Raw genomic sequence first — 23896 nt, forward strand, 5'->3', positions numbered from 1 at the left:
GCTACTTCATGCATACTGGGTGACTTAGAAAACTGAAGGAGAAATAACAGAAGAAAATTGTGGAGCTTTGCCACAGCATTTCTTTGCTTGCTCACCTTCTGCTAGAAGAGTCCATTTTAGCAGTTATTCATGCTAAGACCCGGAAATAACTTTCTGAGGTTGGAACAATTTTAGTACTAGGAGATTTATCATGGTTTACTACCAGTGAATTTGAAATGAAAAAAAATACTACCACGTTTTTCAATGAAATTGCAGTTTATCTTTCAGCAGTTGCAAATTTTCTAAACCACAGGTGTCAAACACATGGCCCCCAGGTCAAATTCATCCCTCCACCTTGTTTTATCCAGCCTAGCACTTTGTTTCTACCAAGCGTCAGTGTCAAGCTCCTTGCTCCTACCTCCTGCCAGTGCACTAGTCACATGCGCAGCGTGAGTGACACACCTTGCGCTGCAGGAGCAGAACTGTGGGAGCTGCAGCTTTAGCTACAGGAGAGCCGTGAGCCTGTTCAAGAAGAGTACCAGGTGAGACTGATGGGGACACTAGTGACTGTCTTGAGGCACTGAAAGACAAGACTAGAGTTATGCGAGAGGGGGCGCTTAAAGGGCTACTCTCAACTTGGCAAACATTTAATTTAACTTTTAATGAATTAGCTAGATACATTAACTTTAGAAATTACATGTTATTTTAAAAAAGGTACCTGTAAAAAGATATTTAGTAACCAGCAGCCAGGGTCCCACTCATGAATTCTACGTTGTTTTCCATGGATATAGCCAGGTCTGTGGTCGCGCAGTGGTGGCTGCGCTTGTGCAATGACATGTTAATACCATTTAATAATACGGCATTTAATGACTCTGGGGCATGAGCAGTAGTTAGGCATAGTCCTACCATCCTGGCTACTTGCTGAAGTTCATGTATCTGGCTAATTTATCAAATGAAATGTGCCTGCCCAGTTGGGAATATGCGTTTAAGGTATATGGCTTAAGCAGGTGGGGTAAGCAGGAAAGTGCCTGCTAGGATTTGTAATGGTGAAACAAAGCCAATATTTCTACTGGGGAGTGGAAGGGGATGATGGAATAAGGAGAATGCTTCTCATGGGGGGTGATAAAAGGAGAATATCAGTAGGCATGTCCACCCCCAAATGAACATTCTCCTTATTTCACCATGGAAGAATGAGGAGAATCTTCATGCCAGGGAACAGCATTAAGGATAATGTTACTGAGATAGATGGAGAGGGAGAATTGATGGAGAATGAGTGACCGTTGTTTATGGGGAAGGGGGTTTGAAGGAAAGGTGAGTGTGTGTGAGAGGGCGTGACTATTATTTAACCTGGTCTTGAAGGACATCTTGGTCTTTTACTTAGGTGATGCACCATACCATCTTTGGTGGAACAATTTGAAGCCCGCGATGTCCCGTAAGAGAAAGATTGATGCAGAAGGCAGGCAGTTTAATGAGAGATGGGAAAGTGAATACATGTTTGTGTTTCAAGGAGAAAAAACAGTATGTCTTTGTGTTATGAGACAGTGTCAGTGATAAAGGAGTACAATGCAAGTAGACGGAGTGGCAAACACAAGACTTGCTGGCTGAATCCTGAAATTACATTCTGCCCTTTGAAGGCAACTGCGAAGCTGATGTGGCCCTCAGTGAAAATGGGTTTGACACCCCTGTTCTAAACTAAGGTAATCCAAGTGTAGAAGCTACAGACATAGGAAACCTCCTTTGAGACCTGTCTGTGGACCATGTACTGCCACGCTCAGACTCCCCCAGTTTCCTCATCCACTGCTCCTCAACCTGGTGCAACCACCTGGCAGTGTATGAGAAGCATCTCCTGGGTGAGACCCATACACAAGGCAGAGTCCAACCATGCTGTTCTAAGTCACTTGCTAGTGTCTAAATAAGGCCCTAGAGCAGTTAACTGTGCTTGACATTTTTACTGAACTACATTTATTTTTCCTGAAACACTCAGAATCTGTCATGGTGAGTATATTCAGGTTGATATACAGAAAATATGGATTAGCATCAATATAAATTAAAAGAGATTTAAGCTCATGATATGCAACTTCTGTTCTAATTTTAATGCAAGTTTTCCTTGAGCTATTTCTATATTGTTTGACAAGCAATTTTCTTAAAATATAATTGACAAATATGAGTAGATTAGCTGGAATATCACTTATGCTAAGTCTGCTGTATTCTTGGCTCACTCTGAGGATACATTGACTGAGAATATCAAATAGCTGCATAAGGAAAGAAAGGAATATGTGCTTTCCAGACCCTTGCTGTCACTTCGTTATCACATACAGTGAAGCTGCATAAAAGACATGGCTATAAGATACAATTCTTTAATAATTTCTTTATTAATGAAATTGCTATCAAGTTTTGTTTGAGGAGAAAGACAGCAGACTCTTCATCTAGGTAATTCCCCTTCACCCTAGTCCCCATTTAACTAATTAAATGTTCTTCAGAATTTGAAATCACTAAGTATAACAAAGCTCCTGAGAATCATAAGCAAAGTCAGGAGGACATCTCAAACACAGGAATGGTTAGTATAGGACAGTCTAGGGAGTACGTGATGCTTTTAGTATCATTTTGTATTGTACTTTAGGGCTTTAATAATCCTTCCAGCAATGTTGCGCCAACCACTAATCAATACCAATTATTTTTCTCACCATAGAAACAAGGTTTAGTTAACCCCTTGAGTGCTTTATCCTGAAATAAATAGAGGATATATTTTTTACATGGATGAAGAAAACAGTCCATTCACTACAATGAAATTAGTCCTGTAACAAAAGTGCTTCCACATCCAAATGTTGTATGAACATATAGACATTCAAAAAATTACCCTAATACGTGAGTTTAAGGCCACATTTGAAAATTACTCATCTAAATAAACAAACCAAACTTTCTATGTTGCTATCATACTATTCCTTACAATGAGAGAAGTGATAAAGACTCCTACCCTTCGCTGTTTCAGCCACAAGCATCTTCCCACAGAAATTTTGGTATTATAAGCAAAAAACCCAAATGAAACTCATAAAAAAGAAGATGGTCTTACTTATTACTTAGTGTTTTGAATTGCATTCAGCTCAAACATGAGATAAAACAGGTAGGGAACAGTCATTTCTCTGTCAAGTTATGGCATTAAAAACAATTTCATTTTGCATGCAGATCAGGAGGGAATTTACATACAGAACACTCTTCATTACTGAAACTGGGGGTTGGAAATCAAACCAAACCAACCAACCAACAAACAAAAAAAACCAGAACCAGAAAAAAAAAAAAAAACACACACAAAAAAAACCAAAAAAACAAAAAAAAAACCAAACACACAAACACAAAAACCACAAAAAAACTTTCTGCAACATTCTCTTATATCCAAAATAACTTTCTGCAACATTCTCTTATATCTACCGATTTTTATAATAACGGCCTAAATAATTATCAATGTAAGTAAATACCTCTTCTATTTTTGTTCAAAAATGCTAGATGTAAGTTTTCAGACCAAACATTGGTCCAGATTTATTTTTCTGTAATTAGGCAGTAAGTAACTAATATAAAGGCAACATAAAAATAATTGTCAATAAATGTTATTAGGAAATTGCTTATTTGATAGCCTTATTGTTGCTATGCATTCTCACCATCTTTGCAGTAACAAAAATCTAGATTGTCCTGAAGTAAATGCAAATCTCTGATAAGATTCCACTGTTTCATGTCTGTCTGTCTGTTTATCTATCTATCCGTAGCTATGCAGAGAATGTTTATTTCTTACACAACAGTAAATCTCTGTATATATTCATTCAGTACAATGTACCATCAAATGAGAAAAAATTAGAACACAAAATAGTTTAATTTATAGAAGAAAAAAGTAATGAGTCTTTCAGATCAATATAGAACAGCTGCTCCAATAAAATTTCACAAAGATGACAGAGAATACAGACAAAAAAAACAACCAAAGCTGTTGAATACTCTTCAGCAATGAATTTATCAACTGTGGCAGAATGCAAACCCCCCTCTCTCCCCCCTCCCTTCAGTATGGAGGGAGTAGGCACATCTCCCTCTCTCTGCTACTTGAGGCTAACAGCTTCTTTTGTTTGGCCCCGAGCACCCTGGCCAGGGCCATTAGGAGACGGGATTGCCGAGGCGCCAGTGAGTCGCTGGGCACCTGTGACCAGTGTGGGGGATGTTTGGAGGCTTCAGGGGCGCCCCACACACGGTGTGGGGGTGCAGAGAAGCTTCTAGAATGCCTACAGTCAGGTCTGATCAGCCAGTATAAAAACGGGACTCTCGTCGAGACTGGGCCCATTGTCGCCAGTCTCTCGGAGCACGAGTTGACGATACTGCTGCCGAGACCCCCCGGGATGGAGACCCCGCTTGCCTTGCCGCCACGGGTGTGAGTAAAACCCCTCGCAGGATTGCGAGTATATTTATCCTTTCCGTGCACATATGCACGTGTAACTTCCCGTGCTTAATACAAGCACGTATAAAATTTATTTCCTCGCACAATCGCGAGTGTAACTTTATTCCGTGCACATTTGCACGCGTACTTTAAATTATTTCCTCGCACAATCGCGAGTGGAACTTTATTTCCTCGCACAACTGCGAGTGTATTATAAATTTATCCTCGCACAATCGCGAGTGTATTTTCCTCCCGTGCTTCCACATAAGCACGTGTAGTATTCCGTGCACATTCGCACGTGTAAGTAAATTAACCCTCGCGGAATCGTGAGCGTACGCTTTACCTTTATCTCTTTAAGAATAATCCCGCACCGTGTTGAGGCAAGTGTGTACTCCTCTGGGACTCGGGGGTGGTTCCGGCATTGTTTTGGGTGAAGCCACGTGCATGCACTCTGTGGACCACCTGTTGTATTAGTTGCTGTCCCTTAATAATTTTCCTCAACTGATACCCGAACCTATATTTAAGTCAATTTTGGAGTGCTAAAACCCTGTTTCTCACCGGTTTAATAAAAGTTGTTTTGGACCCTGTTGTCTCTTAAATTAACCTCGGGGTGCCTCCGTGACATCAACACATAGAAGTAATTTCCTTTACATTGCTTTCTTAAGCTACCTAAGCTAACGTATCATTAAATGGTCATTTTAGAAAGTGAAGCTGTCTATAATCATATAAGACTATGTATTAATAGTTACTCAGAATACAGTACAATATTCCTTCACTCTCAATACACCATACAGAACTACCTGAGTTTTCTTTATCCAATTTAACCAAAAGCAAAGGAAAAGATGTTTTAACAAGCCACTGCCCTCTGGAGCTGCCAATGTTCTCTGTATAAGGTTGAAACACTGTTTTCAACATTATTTTTTTTCTGGATTTCATAACAAACTGGCCCACATTATTACTATTGTTTGCCATATCCTCTGACTCATTTGGGGCTATAAACTGTTGTAATGAAGTGTATTTCAAAGTTATGCGAAACTATGTGTCTGATCTTCTAGAAAAGTTTTCCAAAGAAGCATGACTTTTTTTTTTTTATGGTGGAAGGAATGTATTGTGGACCACCTTGACAGGAATGCTTTGCCAAAAAATGCATTTTAGTGACTGATGACAAAGAGGAGGTGAATCTTGTTGAAATTTTTTAATCAGACTTTCTAAGGATGTTTTTGTCGTAATGTTCTTTTTTTTTTCTAAGTTGTACTAGAAGAAAGACAGAACAAAGGACCCTGAAGTTTAATTACTTTTTGAAACATTGGAAAAAATAAGGCTAGCAAGCAGAGGATGCAACTTACTTTTATTACTTGCTCAATCCAGTGCAACCAGACACAATAATATAAAACACAACATCTTAAAAGAAAAAAAGGATAAAGGCCCAACCAAACAGCACAAAAACATTTGCCTCTGCTTTCATCATTATGTTTGCCTATTGCTTTACCTAGTCTTAATTCTGATGTCTTGCAAAAAATATGCTATATATTCAAAAATGTAAAGCATTCTTGTACTTGAGAATACAAAATTGCTTACAGTTTGACAGTTTGTCTCTAAATTCCTTTCTAGAGTTTAATAAGAGGAGTCCTGAGGTTTCCTTCCTGTACAGAAAGACTTTTTCCTGTGTTGATGTGATGACTAAACATGGTAAATTCTTTCACCATGGCACACAGCTCAGTGATTAGGTTAACACTATTATCCTCTAATGAAATTATCAGTACTTCCCTTTTAAACCACAGATATCAAAATATGACTGGATATTTAGAGTAGGAATTCTACCTGTATCTTTATATAAATATATATATAATATTTTTTTAATGTTAAAAGAGTACAGAGAAGTGTCGAATAGGGAGGGGAGAAATAAAAAAAAAAAAAAAGGAATAGTTTTCATAACAAAGTTTCTTAATCCAAAACTTGAGGCTGAGGGATAATTGGATACAAATTACAGGCAACTCAGTGAAAGCCCTTGCCAGATTTAATCCTTGCTCTGTTCAGCACATCATCATGCTTCTATTTGTATCAGAAATTGAGAGGTTGAGAGGGAAGAAAAGTCTCAGATCAAAATGAAAATTTGGTAGAATTTTACAATTTACAAGGAAACTTAGTATTTGAAATATTTTACATAAGATTTAAAAGGTCATTTTTTTTTTTTCTGAACTGAAGAACAAAGAAATCATAAATATTAAAACATCTTTTCCTCTGGATTAAATTAGGGTTTTTTAGGTTGGTTACTGAATTAATTTTGCCATATTACTCTCAACATCTTTTGTAAATTGAAATTGTTAGAATGACTAGGTGGCATAGCTGAGGGAAAGGGAGAAAATCCCAATGAGACAAAAAGCTTCCATCTGAATTTCATTAAGCAGTCATTTTCTTATAATTTACTCTATCATTTTAAATCATAAAAATCATTATATGTATTATTAAATAATTATAATTCTCAGAGATTATATAAGAAGATTGGGTTTACTTATTTATTTGCTTGTTGCATGAACTAATATTCCATAAGTCAATTATCTGAACAAAAACAATAATAAGTTATTCACTAATAGTGTTCTGCCTAGGACCTGTAAGAAATTTCAGTAAGTTTGAATCAATTGTTGATCTAAAAGTCAGTATTCAGTAAAATGTAAGCAACCATAATTTTATATGCTTTCCTGTAAACAAATACAATATGACACCCACCAACAAACATATGGTATGTTTTGAAAGAAAACCCTATTCATTTTAATTAGTTATGAAAAATTACATAAATATTAAAAATATAATAAAGACTTAATTTTGAGAACACTTACTAGAATTCCAAAAGCACAGTTCTACTCTGATAAAATAAAGCAGGAGGCAGGAAGTTTTGTTTGGTTGGTTATTTTTTGTTTTGGTTTTGTTCTAATTAATTGTTTATTTTAAATGTGAGAAAGAGAAAAATTAAGGAACTGCATCTCCAATATTATCCTATTACATCAGATTTCTCAGAGAAAGAAAAGAATTTTAAATAATCTGTACTTCTGTGTCTGGTCTTTATGTTAGATCACCATATCCACATGGCAGGCTAACTGGGACTCAATTGCTCAACCATCTTCAAATTAATGAAACCTGGATGACATAAAATGCTGCATTCTCTTGAGAGACTCCTTTGTGAAGAAGAAATAACTGTCCCAATTTCATCTTTGTGAAATTTCCGCAGTCTTGGTCTGTCTCTTTACTTTTCAGAGCTTGCAGAGCAGTGTCCACTATCAGATCTCCTCTTTCTTCTTCCCTGGATGTTTACGTGGATATACAGAGGTTAATCAAAGAGCACAGATGGCCTAGCACTGAAATCAGGGCAGTACAGGTGTAAAGAGTGAGTGCATTACTGAAAAGTTGTATCTAGCTCTGGAATCCTTGCTGCCAGTATAGTGTTGCAAAAATGAAAAAAAGTTAAATAAATAGAAAAAAATATGTATTTAAAGGAATGATGCAACTGTTTAACGTTGCTCCTAAAGTGAAAGATTTGAGACAGCCTGAGTTCTCTGTGAGAAGACTTCATGGCACTTTGATCATGTGTTACAGTACTCATGTGGGAAGAATGTTCCTAAGATAATTCAGGCTGTAATTAACAGAAATAATGGGCTGGCAGCAAAGATGATACTGTTGTACTTTATGAATTTTACCTATTGCAGCTGCTATAGAATCAGAAGCCTATTTCAGTGCTGAAAATAAACAGGTCTCTGTTTCTCTCTCACAGAGTTAAATACTAGTGTAGGGGTTATCTACAGAGATACCAAGTTATAAATTAACCTATCATAACAGTCTAATGTTGAAGAATTTCATAATTTCAGTAAAGTACTTAGGAAGGATTATTTGTGTTTTAACAAAGATAGGGGAGAAAAAAATGTTGTTAGTGAGGGGTGAATCCAGTGCTTAACACTTGTTTCAGTTTACAGGTCGATTTTAATTTTGTGTTAGGGATTACAGAGAACTCTGTCAATAAGACAATGGTACAGAAAACACCTGAAGGCCATAGAAATGCAATTCTTACTATCTAATGTAAAAGTTCCAATGTCAATTATAATATTAAAAGCAAAATAAATTTACATGTTGTTCGAACAGACTACCTAGGTTTCCATACTCTCAGAGGCATCAAATCTCTGGCTGGTCAAACACTCGATTTCTAGACATCTTAAAGAAAACAGAAAAGACAAATAAGATTATTCCAGCTATACAGAACAGCTATATAAAACATTTAATTGCAAAAGTACAAGTCTTTCATCAAAACAAAACCAGTGCCAACAAAAGCACTTACAATTAATAAAACTTTATTATACTTTGCTTATTACTCTAAAATCACCTTCACTGAGGCAGCTCTCAGAAGACATTTCCATTACATACACATTGACAGGGTGAGTTACTTGGCAGTTGTGTTTCTCTATCCCTGTTCTGCACCCTCTGGTTTTGAGGGGGGACATTTCTGAGCACAGACTGAAACCTCTCACCACCACTAAGCATGCTGTCACTCACACTACTTTTGTGTGCCCCCAGCAAGAGGACAGGAGCAGTAATGTTCTCTTCTAAGTCCCTGTTAGTAATTGTTCCCAAATAAATTAACTGCAGTGCACATTACTAAATTTCTTAAATAAAGTAGGCATTTAATATCTATTGGCGCCCCAAGACAGGAACTGGACAGAAAGTAAAAGATGGGATTAGATCAGAGCTGATTAGGATTTATTTTACCAATTATGCATAGATCCTTTGCCTTTTTGCCATACTTTAAGAACAGAAAGATCTAAATTACTATTTGAATACACTGATGTATTACTTACAAAATACTTAAAACTAAGTGACTTAATCAAAGTGCGTTTGTGTTGTAATTACATTAACAATTACATTATTTTAGAGAGAAGACAGTAGGAGGAATGATCTGAAAACACAATGTGTGACACAAACTTCAGAAAGTTATCATTTTGGGATGGGTGATACTGGTGGAGATCCCTACCAAAACAATGTAAAAATCCTGAGAATAAAAGCAATCAGAAGATGATGGAAGCATAAGCAGTAAATGGTTTACCAAGCATCAATTACACAAGAAAAGTCTGATAGTTTTCTGATCAGAAATCAAGAATTTTAAAGGAATCAATCCAAATGAAATAAAACATAAACTTTCAAGAGTATTTCCTCCAACCATAAAGCAGGAATTCCATTGAAATATGTATTTCTTATGAGTTTATTTCTTAAGAAAGTACAAACTTATAAAACTTATTAAGTAAATGTCCATATTTTGATCGCACTGTTATTTGAATAGTGAAACTTACGCCCTCTTTTCAAAGATTGAGAATAACAGATGAAAACTCTGTTCAAGTAACATTTTCTTCTTAGCTTCTCAAAATTTCCCTTATTTCCTTAAAATAATATGCATTTCCATGAAATACAATGCTATTCAATATAATATCAAATTCCAAAATTTATTATTATTAATATTATATTTTAAGTAGTTTTCAAGACGCAGTCAGTTTGCCTAAAGACTATAACAGCAATCACACAATGTAACTGATGATACTTGAGCGAATAAACTTTAATTCCAATTGTTTATTCTTCCTCCAAATACCCTTAATGTAGCTTTTTCTTCCTAATCAAAAGAATAGTAAGTTCTTAATATATTAGAATATGTAATCTCTTTCAAAAAACAAGGAAAGCTGAAGTAGGGAACTTAAAGAAAATGTGTGAGGGATAAGCATAAATGCAATATTTTAAAATAACTTTGGAAGGAGGTAGAATACATTTTATTAAAGTGAACTAACAACTTCGATCTAAAGATGTACTACAATGCACTTCCTAGCAAGTTTTGTATCCACCAGGTAACCAAAATACATTTTTTGATATGCTACAGGAATAAAGCTCTTACCAAGGCACCAAGCACAATATGGTGTTTACTTTGTCTATTAAACTTAAGCATTTGCTTAAAAAAAATCACATCTACCAACCTACTATTAGATCTATGTTCTAAAAAGTATATTTTCCTTCCTGTTTCCTTGACTGTCCAAATAATTCTGGCTTCAGTATTTGCCTAATTTTCTTGATTAGTATAAAGCCTCCGGAAAAAACTTTGATCCTGATTCTAATGTTTTTATTTATATATAAAACCAATTTAGTCCATAAAAAAGCAATTATTTAAAATGAAGTATTCACCATATAATATTTTGGCCTTCACAAAGATTTATTCCATTAAAATGATGTGCAGATGTTTTTTGTCTCTAGTACTTGATATATGTTTCTGTTGATTTTTATGTTACTACTGTTTAACATCAGTGGCAGCAGGCCTGAAATTGCACTCTACTGATTTGAGTATCACAGGTATTTGTAGGGTTGTGAAAACTGAAACTTTCAGGTAAAATAAAACAGAGAAATGAAAACCACGAACACTTGAGTTGTTCATGTGATAGATAGAAGGTGATAGTTTGCTTGCTTTTAATGAAGGTTGGTCAGAGTTGGATATGCCCAATGCAATTCCCTTTACAGTCTACCCTTCTGACAGACTTCCCTTGAGCATATTCTGCTAACCAGCCATTTGCCAGCTGAAGCTGTTGCTTGTCAAGCTGTTTGAAGACAACCACTCATGAGTCAATCTCAGCAATGGTAATGACACAAATATAAACTAGCTTCTCTGAAGGTAATTTTAATGACATACATTCTTGATTTTTGAAGTGTATGACTAATGTTTGTCATTAGTATTCAAATTAGGCAGTGGGTAATAGCAGGAATTCTCCTTCTATCAGACACTCTTTGATTCCTTCCTGAAATGACAGGAAGATGTGTCAGGGGAGGTTTAGGTTGTACATTAGGAAAAGGTTCTTCACCCAGAGGGTGGTGGAACACTGGAACCAGCTCCGCGAGAAGGAAGTCATGACCCCAAACCTGACAGTGTTCAACAAGCAATTGGACAAAGGCCTCAGATACATGGTGTGAATTTTGGGGTTGTCCTAGGCAGGGACAAGAGTTGGACTCAATGATCCTTGTGGGTCCTTTCCAACTCAGGACATTCTATGATTCTATGATTCTTAAGCATTAAAAGTTTTGGTTCAGTTGGAAGACACTGGAGGAGGGAATACTGATGCTCTACACTTGAGTCATGAGGCTGCCCAGTTGGATTAAAAAGAATTCATAGTAATTACATTGACAGATATTGCATAGAAAAATAGTGTATGTGTAGTTAGCTTTCACTGCTGTGCTCATTGTTTTTTAAAATAGACTGTCTTAGTAGAAGGTCCATAGACTCATGTAATTTATCAAAGTACAGTAAAAAGGAACCCTTAACAACTTCATGAAGTATAGTAATTTTTAGAAGTAACTTCTGTTTGCTGAGATTAAACAGTTCCAGTTGCCAAAGTGCAGGTGAGGATGAATGGCTGAAAGAGCAAGAAGAATTGAGAAAGCATGAACATTTTCCATGTTTCTTGTAGAGCTGCAAAAAATATATTAGTAGAGGTGTTGCATTAATTGAGTCCCTTTACTGCATGAGGAAAATTGCACTGCTACTGATAATCCATACTAATGTTAAGACATCATAAAACTGTTAAAAAAAAAAATCAATCACAATCTGTCACAGAGAATGCTTTGATGTGACAGAAGTATCATTTCCAGAGACTTATTTAGCCAGTATGTCTGGGAAGATATTTCCAACAATTTTTAAAGAAAGATAAATAATAAATATGTAAAAAATATGCCATTGCTTTGTAAATTTATTACTAGTAATAAAAATTAAGCTTCAGTTCTTTTAGGTTAAGTAGAGGATATAGAAAGGTTTCTTGTTTCAGATTGTTGAACTGATGTACAGAAATGTAGTCCTAGTCCCCATAGGTCATTACGTAAAAAACTACTAATCAGACAATCCCTTTTACCAGCCATGGGTGTTTTTACCCCATTCTGCATGGTTGAAACCACACTAAAACTGAGAAGTAATCTGTTTTGGTTTGAAATCATAGTAACATGTTGACAATTTAAACTGTGAGACCTAAATCAAGGGATTTGGGCTATTACGTAAGCATTCTCTTGGGGCAAACCTAAAGGGACATCAATAGGCATTAAAAACCTGCAGAAAATGAACTAAAGAAATTTGAAAGTGCAAGGCAAATGTAGCATGGATGTCAGAAGGACTTGTTACATCCAGTTAAAATAAAAATAGATACGCTTTGTTAGGAAAATTTTCAATGAAAAACATTTTTATTACTACAAAATATCTCCTCTTGTTTCTTAATTAATTTTCTTTGTTTAGATTTTTCCCATCTTAAATATTTTTGATTATGTTTCTAAATCCTTACCAAAAATCTTAGAGAAAGTTCTAATTTACTGAACAATTGCTACAACTAAATTATTAGTCAGAGTGTCTTCAAATAATTAGTTGATAAAATGGAGTTTATAGATAACATATAGTGAAGACATGAAACATTCAAATCTTTTTTATGAGCTCATATAAGATGGAAAAACTGAAATGCGATATACATTTAAAAATATATAGCACATATTCAGGAATAACTAAATTATTCCATCTTGACATATTGTAAAACCACGCCTTAGGAGCCAATTTTTAGATTCAAAATTACGCACATCCTGCCTGTGTTCACATTCAATTTAGTCTTTACTCATATTTTTGGTTTAATTTCAAGAACATGTCTATGTAGAAGTAATAAATATTAACTATGTTACATCTATCAGTCACATGCTTAAAAAAAAATAATAAATCATGCTACTGATCTTTTGGCTTAAATTTCTAAGCAAAACTTCAAGGAAAAATATCAAATAGACCAGATTCAACAAAAGGAAAGTAAATAGAAAAATATACACCTACCTAAGTACTCACAAAAATCTTTTAACTTTCTGAGAAAAAGATAAAACTTCAGTAGAACATGAGGAAGCACTGAAATAACTTTGCAAACTTGATCTAATAATATTAATAACATAAAAGCATATCACAACATATGCTTGCATCATTTGTTCTTCTGCAATATTTGATCTTCTGCCACTAAATCTTACTAAGAAAAAAAAAAAAAACAAAACCAAAACACTGTAAGCACTTGGGATTGGCTTTACCGAGCTCATATTAAATTTACTTTACAAGTATAAAAGTATATTGCCCATGGTATGAAAACTCAATCCATCTACTTTTTTAAGGTTAACTTTAATTCTTCCTTGAAGGTTAGGGTTTGACTGTATGGGAATATAACATCCCTGCATACATGTCACACTGACTTGGGGTCCCCAGTCTCTATCAATGGAACACATGAGGCAAGGTGTGTCATAGCTCATATCTGCATTTTGATTACTTGTAAAGCTCCATAGCAACCAAAATAGAAGGAGCCTGTTCTAGCAACGGGAGATTGCTTTCATATGTTACTAGGCCTGGGTGTTCAACTTGAGTTGTATAGTAGTGGATAACCTACTGATTGAAAAAAAAAAAAAATGTTCACAGAATAAAAGTTTAAACTTTGTATATACTTAGATGTATGACATTCAGCAACCTCTGCTGATAGCCAGGAACAGTTCAGGTATGTTTCAGGGGGAAATAATCAGAAGAAGATTATAAGTTTTAGGGATTGGATTTGATTAAAAGAGGATGAGTGAGCATGAATCCAAACTAGAGAAGAGGAACATAAAACCAGAACAAACAAACAAACAACAAAAAAAATACAAACCAAAGAGAAGCAAAATGACACAATTATAAGGTGATGGCATTGTAAATCTTACCTTTTCCAAGGGAAAGTACACAAAATCAACTGGATGAATGAAAACTTTAAGGTTTCCCACATGGAATTTTTTTTATCAAATTGTTCCTTAATGAGATTCTAGTTTGATGACTAAACCCTTTTTCGTGTCTGCCCAACTATAAATAGCAAACTCAGGGTGTTGGATGGTTTTGAGTTCTATTTCTGACCTCCTTGGCAGATTTTTACACTGACTGCAGAGTTTTTATCCTAGAAGATATGTTTACAAAGGGAATAGTGAACATCCACAGCATCTTTCATCCTCACCATTCCTTTTCAGTGTAGTGAAGCCCCCAGAGGAGTCTGATGTGGTTAGAACTGAAATAGTTGAAGCAGTCAGGAAAACATTTCAATTCTGTTTATACAAACTATTTAATGTGTGACCACCTAACAAATCATTGGCTGCCTGCAGACAGAAGGCTAGAGGGGACAGTCATTCCCCAGGCAGACAGTACTGGATGCTGTATAGGACACTCATGCCTGCTCTGCCTCGTGACCAGTTGGATGCCTCCAAGTGAGGGCTACATGAGCATACCTTGAAAGCTGTAGACTGCCTTTTAATCTTCTGCCTGTTGAGTTCTTATTTCTTGTTCTTGGTTCTGAACCCTGCCTCTTCAACTTGTATCCTCGAATTGTGCTGTTTCATACTTAAATCCTCCAATTCATGTATCTTCTGCATAATTGTTAGTCCAGTTTCTCCTGATTAGTTGAACTCTGAAATTATTTGGCACTGCATCAAGGTCATGCTGTGTCTCTTTGGACTAGTGCATTTGTATTTACTAATAGACCTGTGGATTCTGTGGCCTATCCTAATCATTATGTATGCTTTTGTCTTCCTCTTTCTACTGACTGCTTCATGTGATTTTTTGCTTTATCATTCTCTCCAGTGCAACAAACCTGTGTACAGGCTGAATTCAGACCAAAACTAATAATTATGCTTTATCATCCATATCTCATAAGACTGTGGAACTGCTATCAGTGGGTTGTCCAATCTATGTTCCAAGATGGCACCCTATAAAAAAAACTCAACTTTTTCTACAATTGTTGCATCTTCTCTGAATTCAAGGAAGATTGCACTGAATCTTCCCATATATTACTTGGTTGAAAGCATTTGCTCTCTTGAATACATGGCCAGTTCCTTCCATCACTCTTACTTTCTACTTTGCTTTCCAGATTTCCACATGTAGTGAAAAATATTAACCCAGGAAAATACTGTGGGACCAGTACAAGCATAGGCTGGTACCTTCCTTAAAGCTTTTCTTTATACATTATATCTTTATGCTTATAATGTATTCAGTGGTCTCTCTAAGACCACAGAAGACAGATGCAGTTTCCTGTTGTGAGACCAGAATCCAGTACCCCACTTCTTTCAATGCAATCTTTCAATACTCTTCTCTCTGACTCTTAAGAATTTTGCATTCACTCTCCAAAGCAATACTCTGTGCAATCTCCCCCTCTACATATAGATTGTGGAAACTAATCTCCTAAAATTTCATCTTCCTGGGATCAGAGATATGTTTCAGCTCCTTCCTGACTCCTCAGGGGGGCATCAGCTGTGTTAACTAATGCTTAGCCACATAAAGGAGATCATGATATACAAGACAGGAGACAGTAATAGAGCTGTGGAACACCCCAACTGCTGTCTATATCAAAACCTGGGAAAACTGGACTGTAAATCATGCCAGAATTCTCCTTTATGATTGTTAGTTTATTCCTAAATCAAACACCTACAAATTTATCTCAGTATAACTGCGCAAAAAGATGTGGTACCTTCTTCCTGTAAGTGCAGTCTATACTTCAACTGTTCACGAGAATAACAGCTTTATTCAAAACATGAATGATGTGAAACTTTTAAATTGAGAGTTTCATTTTGTTATTAATGAGTATGTCCAGCCTCAAAGAACTTCAGTACTGTAAATGAGGACAAAATATGTCCCTTAAATAATTAATTGTAAGTCACATTCATTATAAATACTGTAATTTAAAGTTTGCTTTACAGTTATTCATTGGCAATCTTACTTGGAAGAAACAGATGTTACGTTATGTTACGTTATGTTACGTTATGTTACGTTATGTTACGTTATGTTATATTAATAAATAATATCTTGATATTGCTATTCTTTACATTCAATAATCACAGTTTAACCAAATCCCATAAGGGGCATTGGGCTCAATTGGTTTTACTAGGCATTTTATTCAAACTCCGAAAACACAAAGCAAAAATCTCTCATGCTGATACATTGATGCTGTAATTGGGACAATTTACTCTGGGTTTAATGTAAACTTTTGACTGAAGCACAAATCTTCCATAAGATTTCAGCCTGAAAATCTATGGCTTTAAATTAGGCAGAAATGATTCTGAGTGATGCCTCCTCTTAAAATCAGGGGAGTGCTTACCTCTTTTACTTTACTTTGTATGTGGCAGGCCTCCAAAACTCCTACTTTTAAATCTGAATTAAGTAGCCTTAATATGTATGATATTTAACATTTTCAGAAGCTATGCATTAAGTCTATAGCCTAAAACTTGTGGTTAAGCAATGAATCCACCACTTCAGGGCTTTACATGCATTACTTTATCTTTAATGCCTCTTGCCAAGTGGATGTTGAAGTGCAAACTCTATAAAAGTGGTCATCACCTGGATCTGTTTTTGTAAGGTTAGTGGAGCAACATAGTCTGAAACTGATCTTTTTGTTCCACAGCTTTTTAGTCTCTGAACTCTAAGGCTTGTATTAAATATGAAATAGGAATAATGAGTTTTAATTTTTAAAGACATTAAATACCCTGAACAAGCTGGTTAAGAATTGTAGAGCGACTTTGTCACCAAAAAAGAGTTTAGCAAATCCAGTAAAGTACCACATCAGTTTTCTATATGTATAATTATCCATCATTGCCATTTTATCGGTTTCTGAGAATGTCTTCATTCCTTGAAATTAAATTTCTTCTGAGCAATGTTAGACAAAAAATGAGTGAAGTCTGTTGACACACTCAGCATCTTACCCCTATACTACAAGTCATACTAAGCCTTCATGTACTACCATGTCAAAGTGTTAACATATTCTGAACACATGCAGTATAATTTTGTTATAAGAGTTTCTTTCTTACTTGTATCCCAAACAAGTGATTTTTTTCCTTCCTTAGTACTGTTAAAAGACCACAATATAATTGTTGTATCAATGTAGATTCAATAAAATGATCATTAATTTTCATTCATTTATTCACATATATCAACATGAATTTACATTCAATTCTACAGTCTTAGTTGGCGATCAAAATCACATGAATGAAGTCTCCAAATAACGATTATCAATAGTAAGGTATTTATCTAATGGAGAAAGTATCAAGATATCACAGAATCACAAAATGGTTGGGGCTGGAAGGGACATCTGGAGGTAATCTAGTCCAACCCACCTGCTGAAGTAAGTTAACTTAGAGGAGTTGCACATGAATGTGTCCAGGAGGTTTTTGAATGTGTGTAGACAAGGAGACTCCACAACCTCTCTGGGCAGCCTGTTCCAGTGCTGTCACCCTCAGAGTAAAAAGTTTCTCCTCATGTTTAGATGGAACCTCCTGTGCTTCAGTCTGTGCCCGTTGCCCCTTACCCTGTCATCAGGCACCACTGAAAAGAGTTTGGTCCTATCCTCTTTACCCATGAGATATTTATAAACATTGATAAGATCCCCTCTCAGCCTTCTCTTCTCCAGGCTAAAGAGACTCAGCTCTCTCAGTCTTACTCATAAGAAAGATGTTCCAGACCCCTAATTATCTTTGTAGCTCTCTGCTGGACTCCCTCCTGTAATTCCTCAGCCTTAAACTAAGGAGCCCAGAACTGGACACAGTGCTCCAGATGCAGCCTCACCATGGTACAGTAGAGATGTATATACATGTGTAATTGCATCTCATCTGAGAAAACGCATAATGTGTAATAATCTGAGACACTATCCAGCACTTTGCCCCCTTTACCCATAACCTCTTTCAGGACTGATGTTTCTACTGTTGACACTAGTAAATGTCTATCAGACCTAGAACTACTGCATCAGTGCTTTATGATAGCTCATACTTCATTGATCCTATCAGTGATACCAATGTGATTTTGTTTCTATTAATATCTCTCTCTTTGTGAAACAGTGTTAGCACTGTAGAAAAAATAATGACAGACAATCCCTGGTCTATATATACTTACAAAAATAGATGGCAATCTCAAAATCTGGACCTAGAACTGTAGTCATGATTTGGTCTAAAGTACCTGTCACTTGTACAAGTGGATCAAAACCAATTAAAAAAAAAAAAAAGATCGGAAGAGCTTTCTATTCTGCTTTAGGTGAAAAGTGATAGAGAAGGGTAGACAAAATGTTCTATCCAATGCATCATTTTGAAGTGATCAAACCTACCCCAGAATACTATAAAAGGGACCACACCTACATTTTAATAGGGTCCAAAGTAACAAAACACAGTTAAAACACCAGCATACAGTAACTGGAAGATTAATAAAACATTGTCATCTGTGGGCTGCACAACTGTTAATGTCAGCTCAAAGGTAAGTGAAAGGTCACACTTTGTCAACTCTTCTATAAATAAACAACCTTTGACCTTAATAGTGTGGTGGGTTGACCTTGGCTGACCACCAGGTGCCCACCAAGCCACTCTATGACTCTGCCTGCTCAACAGGACAGGGGGAAAATACACAGCTAAAAGCTCACAGGTCAAGACAAGGACAGGGAGATTACTTACCAATTACTGTTACAGGCAAAATAAACAACAGAGTTAAGGAAATTAATTTAACTTACTGCCAATTAAACAGAGTAGGATAATGAGAAATAAGAACAAATCTAAAACCACCTTCCTCCCACCCCTCTCTTATATCCAGGCTCATTCCAGACTTCTCTACCTCCTCCCACTGAGGAGATGAGGAGTGGAGGTTGCAGTCAGTTCGTTACACATTGTCTCTGCGTTTCCTTCCTCCCCACAGTCTTCCCCTGCTCCAGCTTGGAATACAGTCCTTCACAAACTGCTCCAACATGGGTCCTTTCCATGGGGTGCAATCCTCCAGGAACAGACCTGAAAAGTCCCCCTCATGGTCACAGCTCCTGCCAGGAGTCTACTTCAGCATGAGCTCTCCACAGGCTGCAGCTTCCTTCAGAGCACATCCACCTACTTCAGTATGGGGTCCTCTGTGGGCTGCACGTGGATATATACTTCACTATGGACCTCCATGTGGTGCAGGGAGACAGCTGGCTTCACCATGGTCTGCACCACGGGCTGCAGGGGCATTTCTGCTCTGGTGCCTGGAGCACCTGCTCTCCCTCTTTCTTCTTGGTGTCTGCAGAGTTGTTCCTCTCACATTTTCACACATTTTTTTACTCCTCCCTCCCAGGGTACTGTTGTGCAGAGTTTTTTACCCTTTCTTAAATGTTATCACAGAGGCACTGCCGATGTCGCAGGTTAGCTAGGCTTGGCCAGTGGCAGACCCCTCTTGGAGCCAGCTGGAATTGGTTTTGCCTGACACAGGGGCAGCCTCTGGCATCTTCTCACAGATGTCACTCCTGCAACTCCCACACTAGCAAACCTTTTCATGTAAAACCAATACAAGCAGCTGCAAGCATATTATGCGATAACAAATGATATAGGAAGTGGTGAAGATATAGAAGAGTATTTCTATATTAAACTAAAGATCAGTCTATGAGCAAAATGTTAAGGTCCTCTCATAGTACAATTTATTGTCCCACAGTACAATTTATTGTACACTATACATTAGAAGATAAACTTAAAATGGCATTTCTCACTATTTACTCCCAAATAAGATTACAACACAGGCCACGCTACCTGCAATTTCCTCTAAGCAATATCTTAAGGCAAACTGAGAAAGCAAAATATTCTTGATGCCGAAGACGATCTTAATACCCATTTTCCATGTAACTGCTGTCATCCTAACAATGTATTTCCAACTGTGAGAACACAGATAGCTTCCTGCAGAGCTTCTAATCTCAGGGCCATTTTGCAGAAGAGCCAGGAGGATGTGCTAGTGTAATGAGAAAGCTGGTAACTACTGCCTAGAGATATAACACTTCGTGTCTGCTCACTTCTCAAGCTCTGTTGGCTTGAAACAGGGATCCTTGCTTGGCTCCTAAATCTTTCCTTCCCCAGATAGCAACACATTATTCTCACACCAGATAGCTTAACTTACTGGCTGCCTACAGAACCCCTGAGATCCCTTTTAATTATATAGAAAACTAACACAAAAGGTCCATAAAACACTTCCAAGTCAGTCAAGATTTCTAACTATGTGATTTGAAATGAACATGATGAAGTTGATACTTACATTTACACTGCAGATGAACATGAAATATGCCAAAGATCAAGGTGGACTAGTGTGCACAAGGTTGTAAAATGGACTTCAAAGTTAGTGTCCCAGATTTGCTTCATTTAAAAGACTACATAGGTTTATTTTGGGGAAAAGATGCTGAAGTACATAAAGAAAGCATGCAATTTCAGTACTTTTTTTTCCCCCACAATAAGTTAAAAAAAATCTTCCTTTTGCTTGACATAATTTCCCTGTGGCATTATGCCACTTCCACATAACCATCCATAACTCTTCTCCTGCTTGAAACAATCTTCAACATGCCACTCTTGTTAATGACTGAGGTACCCCCTGATGGTGCTTAACATTTAATAGTGCTAGAGCTCCACGTTTGCCCAAACAACCTTTTCCATTTACCTTACCTCAAAGGTGTTCTAATTTTTCTTCAGAGACAGAAATCCTTTAAGCCCATTGTATCCTTAGGCTATGAATTTACTGAGATTTAGGTTTCCAATAAGAGCACCGAGATGAATGCCACCTTCTCATTTATGAATCAATTTTTGCCCATCGGCTTTTCAGTGTTATTACTTTTTATTTTATTTCATACTCAAAGGGGAGAACCTCAGGAATACGTACATACATACACACACACAAAATGTTGGAAAGAAAAAAATAAAATAAGGACAAACTTAAAATCACAACCAAATAAAACATATGACACATTCTCCTCAATATATCCTAAATATAGAAATTTCATATAACATGTAGTCACAGATATAGCATCTTTCTCACCTTCAGGACTCTTATTTTGATGATCAACATTTACCACAAAGGCAAGCACGCTATTTCATAGCATCATGAGCTACATTTCTAAATAATGCTTGTGAGCAGTTAAAGAAGCATTTTTTTCTTTTTGTGCACTACAATTCAACTGATACTGTCATCCATCTTCGGTAGTTAGCATGTTTTTGGTCTCAATTCAGACAATATGGTACTTTGCAAAGTTCTGTAAAGAAGCAGCAGCACATTTAAAAAAATGTATTTGCCTGAACTAGCTAAAGATCCAGTGCCCCAAACAGAAGAAGCAATCAGCTGAATGGTTTAGAAAGTTTAGTTTCAATGATCATAGCTTTCAAATCACTGGCTTCTACATTCAGTTTTATTTTAATAGTATTTTGACTGAAATGAATATTGAACTTCATGTAAAGCCCAAGAGGCTAAACAATTCTAATTAGGGATTTATGTGGTCATGGTCATGTATCGGGTCTAGAAAAACTATAATCCATTTTTAACTGCTTTCTAGGAGTCAGATACTATTCTTGCTGTAGGGCTCAGAATTCATCCTATTTGAGAAATACCATGAAGATCAAAAGATGGCATCAATCTTCTATCAGACGTTAACCTGTCATGGCAGCACTCTCCTTGAGTACAGAAGAGCCCTGTGTAAAAACAGAATTGCCATACTAACCAGGCAATGCCTTTGTCAAATGCTGATGGCAAGAGCAAATTTGATCTTCAACTGCATTTATAATAGCTGTAATATTACCTTTCATTACATCGTTGTATCATAAGGAATTATTTAACAACAGGAACAGGTTCAGTTGATGGGGAGGGAAGTATCTTGAGAGTTCATAAGCTACCTAGAAAGCTCAAACAACTGAGTAGAATATTACTGAAGGTGTAGCATTTTGGAATTTCCCTTTGAAGATCTTGCTGGAGAGACAGAAAATGTCTTCCAGGTTAGCTGAACTATAATATTAGCAAAAACAGTGACACAGAGTTCAGTATCATCTATACATATATGCTTAAGGAGTATTCCTGGTCAATGGGTGACCAGGTCTCAAAGGACCTGTAAAAATTGACCCATTGGATATACTATAACACAATGAGTCAAGGCTCTTTCTTAACACCATGAAACAGGACACCCTGACAAGAGTGCTCCATTTATCTCTTCCTCTGTGTTTGTGTTTTTAAAGTTTTATTTTGTTGTTCTTGTTGTTTTTTTTTTTTTTTGCATGTCTTAATTCTGCTCACTCTATTGTACATCTGAATTTCCAGTTGCACAGACAGAAGGTGTAAGTGATGCAAGTAGTAGTGGGATCTACACTTCCAAATATGCCTTGTAGTGAGATTAGAAAAAAGAAAGGGGAAAAAAATCAAAGAAAATCAAAATAAACCAAACTGAAAATCCTCTCAAGAGTGCAGTTGCTTGCATTTGGAGAACAGGTCTTGCATAGCAAACATCAGGAAAAGCCATTTTCAAAGGTTATCTGAACTCATGTTAAATAGTTGACTATTCAACCAAGTGAAAAATAGAACCAAAGGATGAAATAATAAAGCACCAGAGACAAAAGATCCACACACTATTTAGCAGAGAATGAGGGTCTATATAATGGAAACATAAGCAGAGTCTCTTACAGTACTTTCAAAAAAATGATTGTAAGCAAAACCTTGTGAAACGTCAGTGTATTCTGTGACAGCTGTTTACAGTTTTTCCTTTTAAGATGTTCACAATTGTATGTCAGGGCAGTACCTTTAGGAAAAAAATAAATATATGAATTCTTTTCCAGATACAGGTATGCAGTAAAAATATACTGAACTGGAAATAAATGCTAAGGGTATTGTTGGATAAAAAACATTTTGTGCAATGTTAATTGAAGGACTCTAACCCTTGAGTTTTCTAAAATACATTTTTCAGGCTTAGATTTGCTTTATTTAATATTCAGAATTCATTTTCATGGTTTCTGGATAAGCCATTCAGAATGGCAATGTATTATAATTGAAAGTGGAAGGAGAGAAAGAAAATACAGTACAAAGCATCTGCACTGTCGTCTTCTCTATTTGCAGGTAGAAGAAACCAAAATGAAAAGCAAACAAACAAAAACAACAACAAGAATGAACACCAAACACTTTTTTGTCCTGTTGAAGCAAGAAATTCTTACAATAATTTGTTTAAGATAAAGCTGGATACCAATCCAAAAAGTAGCACTGCTACATGTTTCAGATAGCTTTTGACATCCATATCTTTATTTTGTTTCATGACAGTAATGCAGGTCTTCTGTTTTTATTTATAGCTGTTGTTTTTTAAGAACTGAAAGCAAAAAATATCCTTTAAAAAAAAAAGATGGATATTTCAAAGCATTGTTGTAATACACTACCACTATGTTAACCAGTCTTTGACATCTTTGGGAAGCAGTGTAAATGAGGTGAGTGGTAGCACAGCACCGGTCATATGGAACCTGTAAGGGCTTCTGTTGTACAAAGTGGACCAGCAAATGTTTTTCTTCCCAGTTTCCCTTTTACTTATATGGAAAACAAAACCTTATACAATGGAAGTGTTTCATTTGAATGGTATGGTTACAGCCTCTGTAAAGAGCTGAAATGGGAGACTGACTTAGACTATCTATAGTTTCTTCACATAAAAAACCAGGAAAAAG

General features: G+C 36.3%; 1 protein-coding gene and 1 long non-coding RNA gene across 6 annotated transcripts in view; one reads left to right on the forward strand and one right to left on the reverse strand.

The window, feature by feature from the left end:
- Positions 1-23896, reverse strand: part of PCDH9 (protocadherin 9) — a 678879-nt gene that overhangs the window by 202662 nt on the left and 452321 nt on the right. The gene's annotated exons all lie outside the window — the stretch shown is intronic.
- Positions 4211-9777, forward strand: LOC139827536 (uncharacterized). The gene is made up of 3 exons (XR_011738220.1): positions 4211-4384; positions 6002-6079; positions 7460-9777. It is a non-coding gene; the product is annotated as an uncharacterized lncRNA (long non-coding RNA).

This window comes from Patagioenas fasciata, chromosome 1, assembly GCF_037038585.1.
Source record: "Patagioenas fasciata isolate bPatFas1 chromosome 1, bPatFas1.hap1, whole genome shotgun sequence".
NCBI classification, from domain to species: domain Eukaryota; kingdom Metazoa; phylum Chordata; class Aves; order Columbiformes; family Columbidae; genus Patagioenas; species Patagioenas fasciata.